Raw genomic sequence first — 17718 nt, forward strand, 5'->3', positions numbered from 1 at the left:
ACTCTCTACCACTGCGCCACCAGGGAAGCCCTTGGCTTTTTTAGTTCAAGACGTCCAATAAAAATATATCCTAGCAACTTTTAGACAAGTAAAGCTGGAATGTAGGTCGTGGCTAGAGATCACCTATATATAGAGGTGAGAAGAAAGCTATGAGAGTGAAGATATAAATAGAAGACTTCTGAGGGCTAAGGAACCAGACTTAGGAGACATTCAAAATTTGTGGCTCTAACAAAACAAAAGCTAGAGCTAGAGAAGGAAAGTCTAAAAGGTTATAGAGGATACTCAGTCACAGACTTTTAGCCTTAGCTAAATGATCATGAGTATATTCCAAATAGCACTAAAGAAGAAATATTTTTCCCACTAAAACAGTGGTTTTGGTCTCTGTTGCTATGTTTTTTAATCTAAAATGTAGTCAATTCTCTTAAGACATCTTTCTTCTGTATTTTATAAAGCATCATTAACGTTCCACAAATACCTTAAGAAAAAACCCCTAAATCCAGTTCTAAAGCATAGCTTGATGCAAGTGTTGGAGAATGGAAAAAAAACAAAAAAAAAGCAATTAAAAAAATGAAAAAAACAGAAATCACACAAAACCTGAGACACAGAAAAAGGGAAATGTATTTGGAAAATTGAAGAGATATTCAATTCAACTTTAGAAAAATTGTATAAAAGAGATGATTTCCATCTAATTGCTGTATAGTCAATTTGCCAATGATGACAATTTGCATGTTGAACTGAAAAGAAAATAGCAAGCAACATCTGAACGCAAATGAACATTTTTGGCTTTTTCTTTTAATGGGCAGGTAAAACAATTACACGAAACCAAACATTAAACACAGAGAAAAGAACTATCAGCATTTAACTTAATGTTTAGCCAGTAATTTTGGTAGTTGCCCCAAATATATATATACATACACAAATACTTTATAGAAAGCAATGCAAAATGTCATATGTGTGAAAGAGAATGAAACCTTGTAATTTTCATTGTAGTTGTAAGTTTTCTGGCCATTTTTATTCAAGTTTAATTTTAGACAAAAATTTCCTATTCTCAACTGCTTAGTGAAGATATAACCAATTTGATATGCCCATTGTTAAAGCATTAATGTTAAGTTATAATGCCAAAGAACAAAAACAAAATGGAACCCAAGTAGGGATAAGAAACATAACTCAAAATTACTGAGGCTGGCTTTGTAGTGAATAATTGCTAAAATGTAACTTAGAGACAGGTTAGAAACTTTTGTTACACTGTCCCCCAAGTCCTCTGATCATGTTGTTCACTACAGTTAGAAAGCTGCAATTACTCTGTCAAGTGGGAACTCAGAGAGGGAAAATAAGTTTATGCAAGTTAAAATGGATAAAATGAACAGATGAAACTGAGATTGAAGGATATGTATTTGATCTCTGCTCCTTTTCAGAAGTTCACACTTTTCCAGCCCTGTTCTCACCTCCACATTCATGGGATGGACAGAGGCTGGGACCTACCCAGTCTTGTGGTGGTGACCATGCAATATGGCAGGCCAGTTGCAGTCTGGAACTTCACTCATCAAGGCTGTGGAGGCATCAGCCACTTCCATGGCACAACCAGGGAGGTCCAAGCCTTGTGGTTGCAGCTATCCAACATGGCATGTCCTGTGGCCTCAGCCACCTTTGCCTTTTACCTGGATTGATTACCTTCAACATCAGATATAGCTGACTTCCATAGAATTTTGCAAGAAGTAGACCTGCAGGGAATCAGTCTTGGAGAAGTAAATCCTTAACAGAAAGAAATCACAGGAGTGAAGAATAGAGTTGGATCAATTCTGCAACTAAGAAATAAATGTCATTTGGGCAAAAATTCTATGTTTACGAGCTGTTTATGCAATGAGAAAAATAGGAATTTGGTAACATGCTGAGGATGACATGGCTTGTAAATGATGAATCAAGATTTAAAGCCAGCTGGCCCAACCCTAGTACCTGCTTCTTTAACTGTGGAATTGGACAGCATGTCCAAATTACATAGAAAATTCTAGGCCTCAATATTCTCTTTATTTATTATTAAGTGGTCATTACAGAATTGCCTCATAGTCCACAAAGTGTGGCTTGGTTTTGATATCAGTAATACATGATTAATAAGATTCTTCTCAAAAGGTAGTTTTCACAAGCTAATCCATGTAAAGTGCCTAGAACAGTACAAGTCACAGTGAGAGCTCGATAAATATTAGGTACTGCAATAATCAGTTATCTGTTGAGTGACCGAGGTAAAGGAGGAGTTGCCACAGGTAATACCCCCATGAGAAAGTCTGCCTCTAAACAATGAACTTGGTACAATGTCATGGTTCTTCATCTCTAAAGACTATTTGATAGGAAAAATACATTGTAGAAAGTGGATTTCACAAGACTCAGAACACTGACTTATTTACCATTTTAGAATTTAAAATGTTATTAGAGAAACAACATTTTAATGAGATAGAACCAACTAAGCAAGGAAAAAATGAGATAGAAGTTTTTTTTTCATTTGAAATAGATTTCTTGCCCTGAAATAGGGGATGGTGATGTAGGCAGTAAAAATGAGGAAGATCTCTAGTTGCTCAAATGTTCAATGGGGACTGACATTTCCAGACAGAGCTTTGGGAAATGACAGTGACTGCCAGGCTTCTGCCTCTCTATCCATGACACTAGTAAAAGCAGGAGGCTTGAAAGATCTGACTTAAACCACTTTCTCTACATCACATCAGCTGCTTGACTTTGGATAAGTTGTTTAAAGTCCCAAGGCTCAGTTTCTTCATTTATAATATGGTAGTGGTAATGCATACACACATTAAAGATTGTAATTAAAAATACTGTAGGTAAAGTGCCTACACTATACAAGGACTCTAATAAAATAGTAGTTATTGTTATACTGATAGGCAAGCTGAGGTTTTAGTTCTGGTTCTGCTATGAAATAGGTACATGACCTAGGAAGAGGCACATCACTTCTCTAGGAGTCAGTTCATTTATATAACAGATGAAGCCTGTCATCCATCACATAAAGTCTTTCTACCCATAAGGACTCAGGGGATGAGAACTGTGCTGAAACAGCTGCTATGTCACTCAGAATTTAAGAGGCATTTATATATTCTTCAAGAACTCAGAAATATACATTCTAGCCCTGAACTACCTGTTCCTAATTTTATCCCATTATATAGTAATATGTGTCCATTAATGCATATTATTTGCACATGCATAAACTGGTGTACACTTATCAGTGTATTGTGAATATTGGACAGACTGATAAGCAAGAATAACTGGGACATTCAATACTTAAGATAGTTCCTTGGGAATTTTACTCTGAATGACAATGGTATGTTAACATATATCAATTAAGACTGGTGATCTATGGAAATTTTGAGTAAATCTCAATCTGTACTCAGGAAAGTAAGATGTGAAGTTGATGCACATGTATGTAGGTCAAAAGTATTAGTGGCTCTTCTATTTGTAATTTAATGAAAGGAGATAAATAAAAGAATAATTAGATTTGTGAATGATAAATAGGATCCAAATTTAGTTCACCTTGTCTGCTTCAAACACTAGTTCAAGTTTGTTGTTTAGTATTTCTTTACACATAAATGTTCAGGAATTGTGTAGGGTCTTATGATTTAAGCTAATGGATGAAAGCTTAGACAATGTGCAGTGTTCTGACCCACTTCTGTGAAAATCGGTCTTTGGGATATTTTATTTACATTCAACAGCTGACTAAAACTTCAATAAGGAAGTTTGCATTTTAATGGTTAATTCAGAAATCATTTCAAAATTGGGCTGTTGATAATAGCCATCCCAAGTGAGTGCAATGATTCAATCAGCAATAATGTCAAAAGCAATTACATTTTGAAATGCTGGGTTCTAGTTTGTACATAGATTTGTCATAATACGCTGTTGAACATCTATTAAGTTTGTGTTCAGGTTATATTCCTGTTATTTACATATGTATTCTGTCCAGTATCACAACGTGATTAAGCATCTCCTCTACCTAAGGATGTGTTCTGGTCTTATTCTTTTTTATTCCCCACAGCATCCATTGCTGACTTAAAGAATCAACCTGTCACTTACCCAACACCTAGCAACAGTGTAAGCGTTTGGGAGGGAAAAAAAATCCCAACATTTTACCAGGATGATCCAATATAATGGTATGGATTTGTCTTCTAAGTCTTGAATTCTTAAAAGAATTGTTAACCTATTCCATATGTCAGTAAGAAACACAGTGAAACCATATTCTAAAGATGAATAGCCTTTTTACTTTTTAAAACCCTTAAGAATTTCCAATGGCAAACTATTCTTTAATTCAACTTAAAAAAGCAGTTATATATAGAGAAACATGTATACATTGATATAAAGCCATGGCGTTTTTGAGTGTACTTAAAGGATCCCTATATAGAAGTTTTAAGAATCTTCAAGAATCCAGGTTGGTGGCTGGAGTTCTGTTTTTAGAAAATGATAGTGATGCTGGCACTCTGCCACTGCCAGGTTCCCACACTGAGGACAGGATTAAGGGAAAGGCTGAGGAGAGAAACAAGTACATAGAAAAGTTGAGAAACACAGAAGACTTAGGCAGGTATTTAGAGAGAGTAGTGCTTCATAGTATGGACTTCCAAATCAGAGACCAGTCTTATAATCAGGGTCTGATACTTATGAGCTCTGTGATATCAAAAGATTTGTTTACATTCTATGAAATTTAGTTAGCTTATCAGTAATATAAAATTATTATTACCTTTCTCATAAGAGTATTATTAGATATGATAATATATATGATATATATGATAATATATGATATTAGGTGTATTTACCTGGTACATTTTTTGGGTTTGAGAGTTTTTTGGTTTTTTTGTTTTTGAGATACAAAATAAGAAGGGAACATTGATGTTAGTAATTCTGGAGAGATTTTCTCCAGTGAGCATGCTTTCAAGGAAGCCTTTCATCTTTTCAGTTCTGATCTTTATTATGTATATGCCAGGGAAGAGAAAGGTGTGAAACCTCTCTGCCCTACATTCAGTCCATTTCAAGATTTAGATCAGAGGCTGAATAAAGACCCAGAATGCCCAAATATATGGATGATGTAATGCTCACATAAATAACAAATTCACTGGTTGGCAGAATGAACAGGCCAGACAAATGGACATTTAAAAAAAAAAAAAGATGAAATGTAATAGGATTGAGGTAAATGTCCATGTTTGGTTCTCACCCCCTTGACAAGAATTACATACATGCAAGATAGAGGATATAAATTCATGTGAAAATACTTGGGTGTAAAAATTGACCACAAGTTATCTCTGTGTAGCCATCTCCACCCATTACCACATTAATGGTGCCCGAAACTCTCTAATCATCTTAGAATTGTTGCCCTTCTGTACGATGCCTTGAGGACAATTTTTTCTGCCATACCTACCCACTCCTACTTCTATCTTTTAAATTAGGATGAGTGAATAAGTATATAAGAAGCTGGTTTAGATGCTTTTCTCCTCTCCTAAAATATCACCTAAGATGGAGGAGCAAGGACTGGGAGAAGTAAGTACCAGATAGAGTTAGAGAAAACTGTTTTGAATTCATATATGAATGTATATATGCACATAGATTCAGGGTCTTTCCTATGTCAGCTGTGTGCTTTGGTCAAGTTATGTAACTTCTCCGAACCTCAGTTTTCTCCTCTGTAAAATAGAGGTGATAATACTTACCCCCCACAGTATTTTCATGAGTATCATAATGATATATTTCAAGTTTTCAGGAGGCACTTTACTGCACTTGTCTCCATTTACACCCTTCCACAGAAGGCAGGTGCTGAGATTATAAAATGATTTACTTTTAATTCCACTTCTTTCAGTGATTTAATATTTAAGGTCATTATTTTTGAAAGTAGAGATATACATTGTCCTTATCAAGTGAGGAAATACCTTTGAAGCCCACTTTGAAATCTTGGGTCTCAATTTAAATTTAAAGCCCACTTTGAAATCTTGGGTCTCAATTTAAATGCTGTATTAAGACAATAAATAATGAGTGTATGGAGAAGATTGACTAAGATAGTGAAAGATAAGGACCCCAGATATAAATACAGTGGTCGAAGAATAGGATAGTCAGATTGGTAAAATGAAAATGCAGGATGGAGCTGGACACAAAGGCTGTCTTTAAATACTTGAGCAGATGTCATACAGAAGAGCAAGTCTATTGCTGCAGAGGGCTTAGAAGTAGGAACTGAGAATGAGAGTTACCAAGGTACTGCTTTGGGTTTACTATAATTTGGAGCTGACAGAACAGAGGGATTAGAAAACCATTTGTCAGATATACTGTAGAGATGTTCCTGCATTGAGTAAAACTAAATGAGCTGGAGGTGATGGTATTAATTGCATGTATATAATATGTGAACATACAGATATGAAAATAATTCATTTCCAGTTATGACTGTGTGAGTCTGTTATTCTCTGATGGATGACATAGAGCCTGTTGAGACTTGTAAAAAGAGTAACTGAAGGCAATGGTGGAATCTCTTTGGATAACTTGAAATATATACTTGTAAGTAATATGGCTACTGCCTCAAGTACCCTCACCTCTAAAACAGGAGGACGTTATCCCTCTCTCAAAGTGTTTCCAAGTCATATTCAAGCGTAACCAATAGCATGCCTCACTTGCATTCAAACTTACCAGCAGTAGATACCACCACATGTCTGTCCTGTTCTTACTTTCCTGGTTTGACTTCCCCGTTACACATCTACTGACCAAACCAGAGTGGTTTCACAGCACTCACTGACAGTCATGGGAACGCCTTGTCCATCCATGTAGGTTACATGTGGAAGTTCCTGATGCTGGCTTCCATGGCCCTCTGTTCCACGCAGAAACAGCACCAGCATCCATATCTCTGAGCCATTCTTTGTCTTTTGGGTCCTGAAGCAGCTCCACTCATGCCCAGAATCTTCAAAGTCCCAAACTTATGATATTGGCCTTTGGCTCTGTCACTCTATCCCTACTCTGCCAGTTCAAAACCAAGCCAAGGGACCAATTTGGAATGGGCTCCACATCTCCTCCATCCTTCTTCTTCATCCTTTAAATCTTCCTTTTTAATCCCCTGCTCCTGCACTACCCAACCAAGACCATTTCTGTTTCTGGTTCTCAGTCAGTAAACAAAAGCCTCAATTCATACAATCAAATAGATTTAATTGGGTGTAGGTTTGTGTTGGCAATAGGAGATGGGATGTGAGTGGTCATATATAGAAGGAAGGAAATTATTGTTTATTTTAGCACCAGCTAGCCCAAATGCCTTGTTCCATATTTTTCTCAAGGGAAAAGCAGATTTTAAACTCTTTTAAGATAACTTCAAATACACTAACATAGTTCCACAAAGAGTTTTCTTTCATGCACTATAGAAATAGGCCATTAAATTTGCATGTCTAAGGGACCTTTTTGGCAATTGCTTTCCTTAAACACAATTAGTATGGTCAGCCCATGAAACTGCAAGAAAAAAGAGTGCAAAGTAAATGATCCAGCTTTGTTTCAGTGTGTGTAGTAGAGAGGAATAAAGACATCCCTTTTAACAGCTATACCTATATTTTAATCTGACTTTATAATGTGGAACAGCAAATTACATTAACCTTTTTTTAAAGTCCTTATCTGCTTGGTCTCCAGATGTGGGAGTATTCTGGTCTAAAATAGAGACTGATTTAAAAGTCTCCTTTGAGGGAGAAAGTAGAGATAATATAGCTAATATTCCTGTAACAAAGAAATATTATACCCTAGAAGTAAGAATTACATAGTTTTCAATACCAGCTCTGTGTCTAATTAGCATTGTAATTTGGGAAAACTTATTTTACCTTTCTGAGCTTCAATTCGGTATTCTATAAATTGAGGGTATTAGATGTCTAACATTACCTCCAGTTCTAAAAAAAAAGTCTATTATTCTAAACCACAAAGGATTTGGGGGAACCTATACACAGAAACATTTTTGTTTCTACGTTTCTTTTGTAGAGAAGGAAGGATACTTCTTTTTTTCTCTCACCTTCTTACTCTCATGAAGTTAAACTGAGTAAAATATTTATTATATAGGCCAGATGTTTTCAGTGTCTAGAGTATTGCTTTGACAACTGCATGATAAAATAAATTCTGTTGCCACAATTTAAAAAAGTAGAGCCTTTTCTTTCTACCTGGTTTATCAAAGTAAGTTTGTAGTGGCTATTTCAAAAACAAGATTTCTAAAGAAACTAAGAGGGATTCAGTTTTAATAAACGGAACCTCTACTTAAATATTCCACTGACAAGCTGTATGAGTTTGCTAAGGACCTTAACTGCTACTGTGTCTCACTATCTGCATGCATGGATTATGACTAAATTTCCTGTCATACAGCCTTGCTTTGAAGATCAGTTGAAATACTTACTTAGCCAACCTTTAAATAGTGTTCACTTTTAAACCTTATGAAACAGTGTTTAAAATAGCAGTATTTATAAAGCAGATAGTATCGTACCCAAACCTTAAAGAGTGTTCTTTGTGGGGGCATTATTTGAAATGTTTTATAAACATCAACTCATTTTATTTCCAAAACAACCAGGTGATTTGGGGCTATTATAATCCACATTTTATATATGAGAAAAATGAGGCCCAGAGAGGTTAAGCAACTTACTCAGACTTTCACAGCTTGTAAATATCTGAGCTGGGATGTTAGCACAGTCTCTTTGGATCTGGAACCCATTTTTGTAATCCCTATGCTATACTGTTGCTCACTTTGAAAACTCCAACACTTTGCACAAATGTTGGGCACTATTATTTTTATGACTACTACTACTACTATTATTACTGTTTTGTTGTTGTTAATTTTGCCGTACTTGTTCTTCTCAAACTGGGAGAGTTATACAATGAAGGTTTATAATGCTGTGTCAGGAGTCTATTCCAAGCCTCAGCATAAGCCATAAGCAATTTATTAGAAGATCTAAGGGAGAAAGATTAAGTAATTAAACTGGTAAATTATTTAAAGCATTGCTCTTATATTAAAATAATCACAAATGTTTTAGGTAATAAAGCAAAATTCACAAAATTTTCATGACAAAATATTTCAAATAACTTTCAGGTGTAAAGCAGAGAGCTATATTAGAGCTATATTCCATTCTATATTAGTTAATTTCCTTCTAGATTTTGTATTGCTATAGAGGATCTCTGGGAATTGCACCAGGATCACCAGGACCAAGACAGCCATGTCACAGCTGATGGATCATAGTTGTGTCCTCAAAGGGAACTGCTCTCAGCTGGTTGCCTAGAACCACCTCACCCAGGGTTTTGCCCACACCTCTGGTAGCCATGGCCAATGACTGACTGATGTGGGAATGCAAAAGCTAAGCCCCTGAATCTCAATTTCGGAAAATGTCGAAGGGCCATCCCAGCCCCAGAGCTCCCAGTAGGGGCCAAGGGCTCAGTTGCAGCCCCATAGTGGACTAGCTTCTCCCTCTGCCCTGTTCTGTCTTCCACACTTCCTTAAAAGCTTATCTCCTGGGCATACTTCCTCCAAACCTTTGGCATGTCACCCTGTGTCTCATCCAGGGAACCCAGTCTAAGACAATGCTTTTTGGATTTTTCCCCTCTTGTGGTGTGGACTTAACAGATTAGTTGATCATGGGAAGAAAAAAGAAAGAAAGAAAACATCCAAAACATTTAAGGGCAGAATTTAATGATAATGAAACCATCAAGCTTTCAAGTAGTGTCAAGATGGGTGAGGAAACCTGCTTGTTAATTTCCTGCTTGTTAATTGGAAATCTGGAGAGAGACTGTGATTGCCATTTTTGCCCTTGTGCTTCATCACCTCCCATCATAACTGACAATGTAAACCAGTTTCCCGTTTCAGATCAAGGCCCAGAACAGAGGCATGTCTGTAAAGGCACATTTGGGAAAGGTCACGAGATATTGGAAAGATGGTGATCACTTCTCTCCTTTGCCTCCTATTTACAGAATGAAATGAAATGAGAATATTTCATAAATGTGAATTAATTGTGATAACTTGGAAAAACACTTCTTCTAACAGCCCTCATCTGAAAAAAAAAGTTCACAATACTAGTTTAGAAGTTAGGGATTTGGATTTCTGAGCATATGAAGATATGAAATAAATTGTTAATTTATGTTCAGCTCCCTAGAACAGCCTTCAGCTTCCCAGGGCTGTGGAATTTAATGACATGAGGTTCCCAGTACCTTGTTAGGGTCAAGATGGGGTTGCATGTTGTAGGTTTAAACCAGCTCCCAAGTATGATCAGGATCATAAAGACTCCTATTTCTTGACGACCAAGGGATTAGCACTGGGTAGGACCAAGCAGGCAAGCAGAAGGATGTTTTTGAAAAGCTCTGGTCACACTGTCTGAAGGGTTGTCAAAAAGTGTTAGAGCTGAGACAAGTCCATTACCAAGTCCAAATTCATCATCCAGTTACTGTGTTTATGGAAGGATACGCTATGTCTGATATACAGTCAGAACCCAAGAAGACACTAAATGCCACAAAGGGACAGGGAAATTTTCTGAGTTTATTCTGAAGGGTGGTTGCTTCAAAGGTGACGGGAGGCTCCTTTCTGAGAGGGGTTGGCTCTCCACCTTGGTCCAGCCTCTCGTGCATAAGAGCCAGGACCTCGCTGAGCCAGCCATCTCTGCCTTGATACGAGATGAGTTCCTAAGAGGAGACTGGGCTGATGAGATGGGGGTTGCCATCATCCTGTTGGGAGAAGAAAGAGATATGAAAGGTCTCTCTACAGCTGTCCCTGCACCTGTCATGATTCGCTCACACTCTGTAATCACAGAAGGAACTTCGGATTTTTATTTTCTAATTTCTCTCTCTTCAGCAGCAGTGTTCACACATGATCTTACAGTTGGAATTAGAGCACTTCCAGAGGTGAGAAGGCATTGCTTCATACTGTATACCTTTAATTAATTTATTCATTCTCTCTCAACCAACACTTAATGATCACCTAGATGGTTAAAGATGCTATGAGATATAAAGGCAAACTAGCATTTCATCGTTTAAGAAGTTTACATAATCACATCAATAGTAAGATATGCACTAAAATAATTAAATTTCAGTTAAAGGTGATAAGTATCTGTTACAGGCTGAATTATGTTCTTCCCAAATTCATATGTTGAAGCCCTGACCCCCAACACTTCATAATGTGCCTGTATTTGGAGACAGGGTCTTAAAAGTGGTAAAACAAAGTCAGTAGTGTGGGCCCTAATCCAATATGACTGGTGTCCTTATAAGAAGAGATTAGGACACAGCTACACACAGAGGAAAGACCATGTGAAGACATCAGAAGGACGGTGTCTGCAAGTCAAGGAGGGAGTTCCTCAGAAGAAAACAACCCTGCTGACACCTTGATCTTGGACTTCTAGCCTCCAGAATGGTCAGAAAATAAAGTTTTGCTGTTTAAGCCAGTCTGTGGTATTTTGTTATTGAAACGCTAGCAAACTAACACAGATTCTCTGAAAAAAAAAAAAAAACTGACAGAATTAGAAATTAAAAGATCACTTTACACACACACGCACGCACACAACCCTCCTTAAGACTGAGTGCTTAGAATCTATGTCTCATTTTAAAACATTTGGATATTGGTTTATCTCCATGAAACCTCTCCTATTCAGAAAGGTTATCAGTTGTATTCTTGATCACATTTGTAAATTCTTTTATTACACTAGAATATAGTCTTTTGGTATCTGAAAACTGAATACCATTTAAAGGGTCTAGGTGTTGCCCTCTTATCTTCTCTCATGAGTTTCAATTCCACCTGACACCCTTTCTTTACAGCTCCTTGTTAAATAATAGTTGAGTATGTATGTTGTTTCTGTTAAGTTAACAAAAGTGTACATCTTCCTAAACAGTTTCTTCTCTTGTTCAGTTTATTTTCTTGTCTGCTCTTAACTAATATATATATATATATATATATATATATATATATATATATATATATATGTATAATTGTCTTAAGTTTTTTTCATAGGTCTCTACACAGTCTGGGCTTTGGGCTATCCTGGCCATTTTGCTGCAGATCTGACTGTTCCATTTAAGGCAGTTCGTTCACACTATCCATTTAGTGATCCTAATGACCTCTCTATGTAATTTCTCCCTATTTTTTTTAACCCGTTCTTTTAAATACTGACCTCAGAGAGCTCTGTGTATAGTCAAACTGTTCTCTTTTCTTTTTCTCTTCCATAGAATTACCAAAATTTTGTCAAAATTCCATTCTAGAAAATGCTATCGGGCCTCCCTGGTGGCGCGGTGGTTGAGAGTCCACCTGCCGATGCGGGGGACACGGGTTCATGCCCCGGTCCGGGAAGATCCCACGTGCCGCGGAGCGGCTGGGCCCGTGAGCCATGGCCGCTGAGCCTGCGCATCCGGAGCCTGTGCTCCGCAGCGGGAGAGGCCACAACACTGAGAGGCCCGCATACCGCAAAAAAAAAAAAAGAAAGAAAATCCTATCATTTTTGTATCAAATTTTATTTAAAATTATTTACATAATATAAAATGAACATGGGTTCCCTGTAAAATTGTTTTTCAGTAATACAGAAGTTTAGAGAACAAAAAGGTAAATTTCCCCATGTCCAAACCAATTTTAATTCCATTCCCAGAGGTAGTTGTCATTCATACGTTGATGTTTCAATATCCTTTTCTAGGCATTTGCTGGAGGAGGTCATGGAGAGGACATGACCACTGGATGACCCGTGAGCTGGACCCAGGCAATGGGAGGCACCTCAACTCCCTCCCCTGTCCTTGGGATGCACATTCTACCCACTGTTCCCACAATGGGAGCCGTTTTCGAGGACGCAGCCATGAGAGAGCAATGTGTTGTTGAGACCATCTGGACAGTACACACGACTGAACCAAGGTAAGGCCTCTACATAAACTTTCAAGATCCTGGCGGGGATTGTGGCGCCAAGGGTAAGCCTCCTACATAAGTTCTCTTGCTTATTAAACCTGCCAACTACCACTCCCGAGTGGCTGCCTCTTCCTTCAGTCTCTCCAGGCCCTCGTGTATGGGCCTTAGTTTCAGATTTTACCTGGAGAACTCCTGAGGTTTTGAACCAGCAGAATTTAAGTTTGTCAGGAGATACATTATCTGGATGTCTAAACACCAGAACTTTCTAAAGTTTTATAGCCTGTTCTTTGATCATCAGTTTATAAACCGAAGTGTCATCATAATTAAAGTTATTAGAGTGCATGATGTTGTTGTGCTGTAGTGCATGCTGATTGGTGGTAGTCCTATGAATAGCCAGTTGGTGTTGCCATGGAATCCTTGTTCTTTGTGATACAGCCTGAATGTGTGGGACTTAAGGCAGGGTTGCATTAATGCCCCAGTATCGCTGCTGGAATGACAAGTTTTCTAAGATTATCAGTCATTTACATATTTTGACATTTAAAGTTCTTCATAAACCATTGAACTGTCCAAATGTGTATTTTATATTTTAATCTTTTTCCATTATAGTGCACTGTGGATTTGAAATGTCTAAGTGTTGGAAATAGCGTTATACCAAAACGTGGCAAATCTTAATTATGGATAAATGGATATGGATAAATACATCTGTGGGTATTGGGCTTTTTAAAACCTAACATACCCATTGTGGAATTGTTTTTATGTCAGTACATCTAATACCCCCTCACACTATTTAATAGCTGCATGGTATTACATAGCTTGTGTAGTAGTTGTGTTCCTAAGAAGAAAACGTGCATGGGCAGGACTAAAAGAACCAGCAAGGGATGGTGAAGCACCCAGGTGTCAGCAACAGAAGAAAACAGTTACCACCTCGAGGACTGAGAAACAGGGAGAGAATGAGATTTGGTCCTCGAATGAGTGAGGACTGTGGGCCTGGGTGCTTGCCCATACGTATCCAGTGGGAGGTCTGGCCATAGGTAGAAGGATGCTGTCACTACCAATCACAGTATGGCAGGGAAGTAGCAAAGGAGAAATACCAGAAATACCTTCTCACTCTCCCATCCTGTTGGTGCCTCCATGGGTTGATCCAAACCAACAGAAGGCCAAAGCAGAGGGAAATGCAAGTCATCTTCCTAGGAATCAGAGAAGGACAGAGGATGGGTATAGAGGGGCAATCACAGAATAAAGAGCATTACATGTATATAAGAGTCATTCTAAAAATATTCACTGAGGACCTGCTATTCACTGTTGCCCTGTTCCAGGCATTGTTCTAAGCACTTTCCATATATCGCCTCAGTAAATAAATTAATAGCATAAACTTTTAAACCATTCTTTAGTGACAGAACATTATAGATGACTCATTCCCCACCCTCTTTTTTTTTGCTCTTACAACAATGCCAAACAAAATTATTTTCTTGAACACACATATAAGTGATCGTGATAGGAAACAGCTGAGTCAAAGGGAAGACCTTGTTTTTAACTTAATAGATTCAGTCAAATAATTCTACAGAAAAATGCATCAATTCACACACTCACCGATGAGAATGCCAGTTGCCCCAGACCCTGGCAGAATCTCACTGTTCTCTCATTTTCACCCAATCTTCCAAGCAGGAAACGGCACATCGCTGTGGTTTTAATATGTTTTCCCCTGATTACCTGTGTGATTGAGCATACCCTTTTATATTTATTACCATTTATTAGTAATTTATAGTTATAAATTGTATTATTTGCTCCATTTTCTATTGGATTGTTTGCCTTTTTAGAAACTGTTAACATTTTAAAAATACACTAAGTTTAGTAAACTTTTATAGTTTTTTTCTCTTACAAATATTTTCTCCTAATCTGGTGCTTGTCTTTCACTTTATTTAAGATACCTTGCATTTTACAGGACATGTTGCTATCCATTGAGTTGCGTTTATCAATCTTTTCTTTTAGGGGCTTTGGTCTTGTAGCATATTAGGAGGTCTTTGCTATCCCAGAGGAATAAAAATATTTTCTTTTTTTTCCTCCAACAACCCCATGAACTTCTAAATATAGATATTCAATTTATATGGAGTTTCTTTTTGTATATGATGAGTGGTAGAATTATAACATTAGTTTTTACCATATGGGTATCCAATTGTAACACACTATTTATTGAATAGCAAGTCTTTCCTCTCAAGTATTTGAAATACCATTTCTATTATAAACTACAAAGAATTCCTTAATGATATATCATATTGCAGTCCTGGGATAAATATACTTGGTTATGTTATCTTAGTCTTTTAACAAGAAAAGAATTTAATTTGCTGATTTTTAAAATTATATCTATGTTCTATGTGACATCGAACTATTATTAAGTTTTTGTGACAGGAGGTACAACAGTACCTCTTGTATTATTGGCTTGGTGTTAATAGCAGACATGTGATGAATAAGAAATCTTTAATCTTTTTCTTTACCGTGAAACAGCTTAAGTAACAGGAATTATTAAGTGCCTTATAGGATGCTTTGACTGAACTCATAAGCTAAACAGTTGTCATTTAGGCACTTCTGCTTTTCCATTTTTAAAAAAATGTGTTTGTTGGTTTATTAAGGTACTTTACTTGTTCTTCAGTCATTTCTTTGGTCACTCATATTTTCCTAGAAACTGATTATTTCATCTAACTTTTCATATATATTAGTATAAATCTACATATAGTGTTTTCTTATTTTTAATTTCTTCAACATCTATAATTATATCTGTTTCTTTTTTCTAATGTAGATTACTAGTGAATTCTCTTTTTTCCTGTTAATTAGACTTGCTAGAGTTTTAAATATTTTATTTATTAATATATATTTTAAAAATCTATATTTTGGCTCTTTAAATCACATATACCTTTAAATTTTTTCTTCTGTTTTATAAATCCTGAATTTATCTTTGTTTATTCTATCTCTCTAAGTACTTGGAATTGTTTTCCAAGATCTCAAATTAAAGGCTTAATCTATTCATTGTTTATTTCATTTTCTGTTAAATGCATTTAAGGCTGTAAGTGTTTCTCTGAGAACCGGCTGGGAGGGAGAAAGTGTGGAAAAAATAAATTGTTATTCAAAAACTTTCCATTATTACTTATATCAGAAGATGTGACAATGGAAGTTTGGGCTGATACTCATGAACACTACAAATTACATCTCAAGGTGAGGTGGCAGACCCTCAGTGCAGAATTTTCAAAGGAAATATTCATGTTGTCCCTCACTCACATCTAGGATATTAGAGTCAAGAGTTGATTTGGAGGAAATTGCTGAAGAAGGTATCTCTAGCCTGAACTCTGCTCTGAGTCACAATCCCTCTCTCTCCCATAAGAAAAAAGAGTGAGGAATGTGCTCTCCCTCAGCTCCACCCACATCAACAGAAAGGGGGTTGCAGGTGACCACTCAGAGTTTAGCCTGTGTACTCTGCAGTTAGAGGGACATAGGAGTAGACAGGGGTCTGAGTCAAGACCAAGAAGCTAAATAAAGCACAACATACTGGCTGAGGAGACCTCCATGGGAGCAAAGTAGTGGCCTGAAGTTTGGTAGGAAACTGCTCTTCCAAAGTTTTGGGGAAAAGACTTGCAATTTCCATGGACCAGATATTTATAGAGAGCAGCATGGCCTCTCTCCCAATTTCCCATCCATCCATCCCATAATTAGAGTAGTCAGCTAGCCAGAAGGGGAGAAGGAATAGAAGAAATACAGGAGGAAAGAGAGAAAAAGCCAATTAACCTCCTTTCCTTAGATTTTTCCCTGCAGTGGGATCTCCAGGAGAGGACTTAAATCAAGATTAGAGTTTTTGATGGTTATATAAGACTAGACATTTTAATCTCTGAAATAAGACCCTGTTTGATAAGTTAAACAGGAATTATTCCTTTAGGGTAAATTGTACGGCTGCCAGTTAACCTGAGCTGGGTAAAGGGGAAAAGTAGCGGCACTGAACAAAAACAATAGGACAGTGAGACACAGAATAGAGTTTCTTTATGACTGCACCCATGAGTCATGTTTGCTCACATTAAGGTAACAGTTTTTAAAAAGATTTTTTTGGCTGCCTTGGGTCTTCGTTGCTGCGCACGGGCTTTCTTCTAGTTGTGGTGAGCAGGGTCTGCTCTTCATTGTGGTAGGTGGGCTTCTCATTGCAGTGGCTTCTCTTGTTGCAGAGCACAGGCTCTAGGCGCACGGGCTTCAGTAGGTGCCGCACGCGGGCTCAGTAGCTGTGGCTCCCTGACTCTAGAGCGCAGGCTCAGTAGTTGTGGCGTTTGGGCTTAGTTGCTCTGCGGCATGTGGGATCTTCCTGGACCAGGGCTCAAACCCATGTCCCCTGCATTGGCAGGCAGATTCTTAACCACTGCAACACCAGGGAAGTCCCATGGTAACACTTGTTGATCTGAGAGGAATTGTCAATGTCTCCCACTTTGATTACGTCGCTATCTGCTAGTCCTTATGTTTCACTGTGCTTGCTTTGTGTATTTTAAACTGATGTGGCTGGAAGAATAAAGTCTTCTGATTGTTACAAATTCTTAGAAAAATAGACCTTGAATCATAATAAAATAGGCGTCTTTATCCAAATAAATAATCTCCACATTAAATTCTACCTTTTTGTTGTATTAATATTGTCACACTAGTTTTTAAAATAAGTTTTTACTTGGTACTTTTTGTTTCCATCCTTCATTTTTAAACTGTGTCATTTTGTTTGGGACGTGTTTCTTGAAAATAGCATTTAATTAATGTTGTTTGATTTGTCTATTTGTTTTTATTCTGAGTTTTTCTGTTTACATTCTTTTTACCCAATCCAGTGATATCTGTCTCATAGGAAAATTTAATCCTTCATGTTTATTTTAATTACTTTT

The 17718-nt window shown here is 37.2% G+C and overlaps 1 long non-coding RNA gene across 1 annotated transcript; it reads right to left on the reverse strand.

Annotated features, from left to right (window-relative positions):
• Positions 1-10319: 10319 nt before the first annotated feature.
• LOC141279640 (uncharacterized) lies at positions 10320-14537 on the reverse strand. Its single transcript, XR_012334223.1, has 3 exons — positions 14417-14537; positions 13927-14013; positions 10320-10674 (listed from the first exon to the last, which is right to left on the reverse strand). It is a non-coding gene; the product is annotated as an uncharacterized lncRNA (long non-coding RNA).
• Positions 14538-17718: the final 3181 nt, after the last annotated feature.

Source organism: Tursiops truncatus, chromosome 10 (assembly GCF_011762595.2).
Source record: "Tursiops truncatus isolate mTurTru1 chromosome 10, mTurTru1.mat.Y, whole genome shotgun sequence".
NCBI lineage: Eukaryota > Metazoa > Chordata > Mammalia > Artiodactyla > Delphinidae > Tursiops > Tursiops truncatus.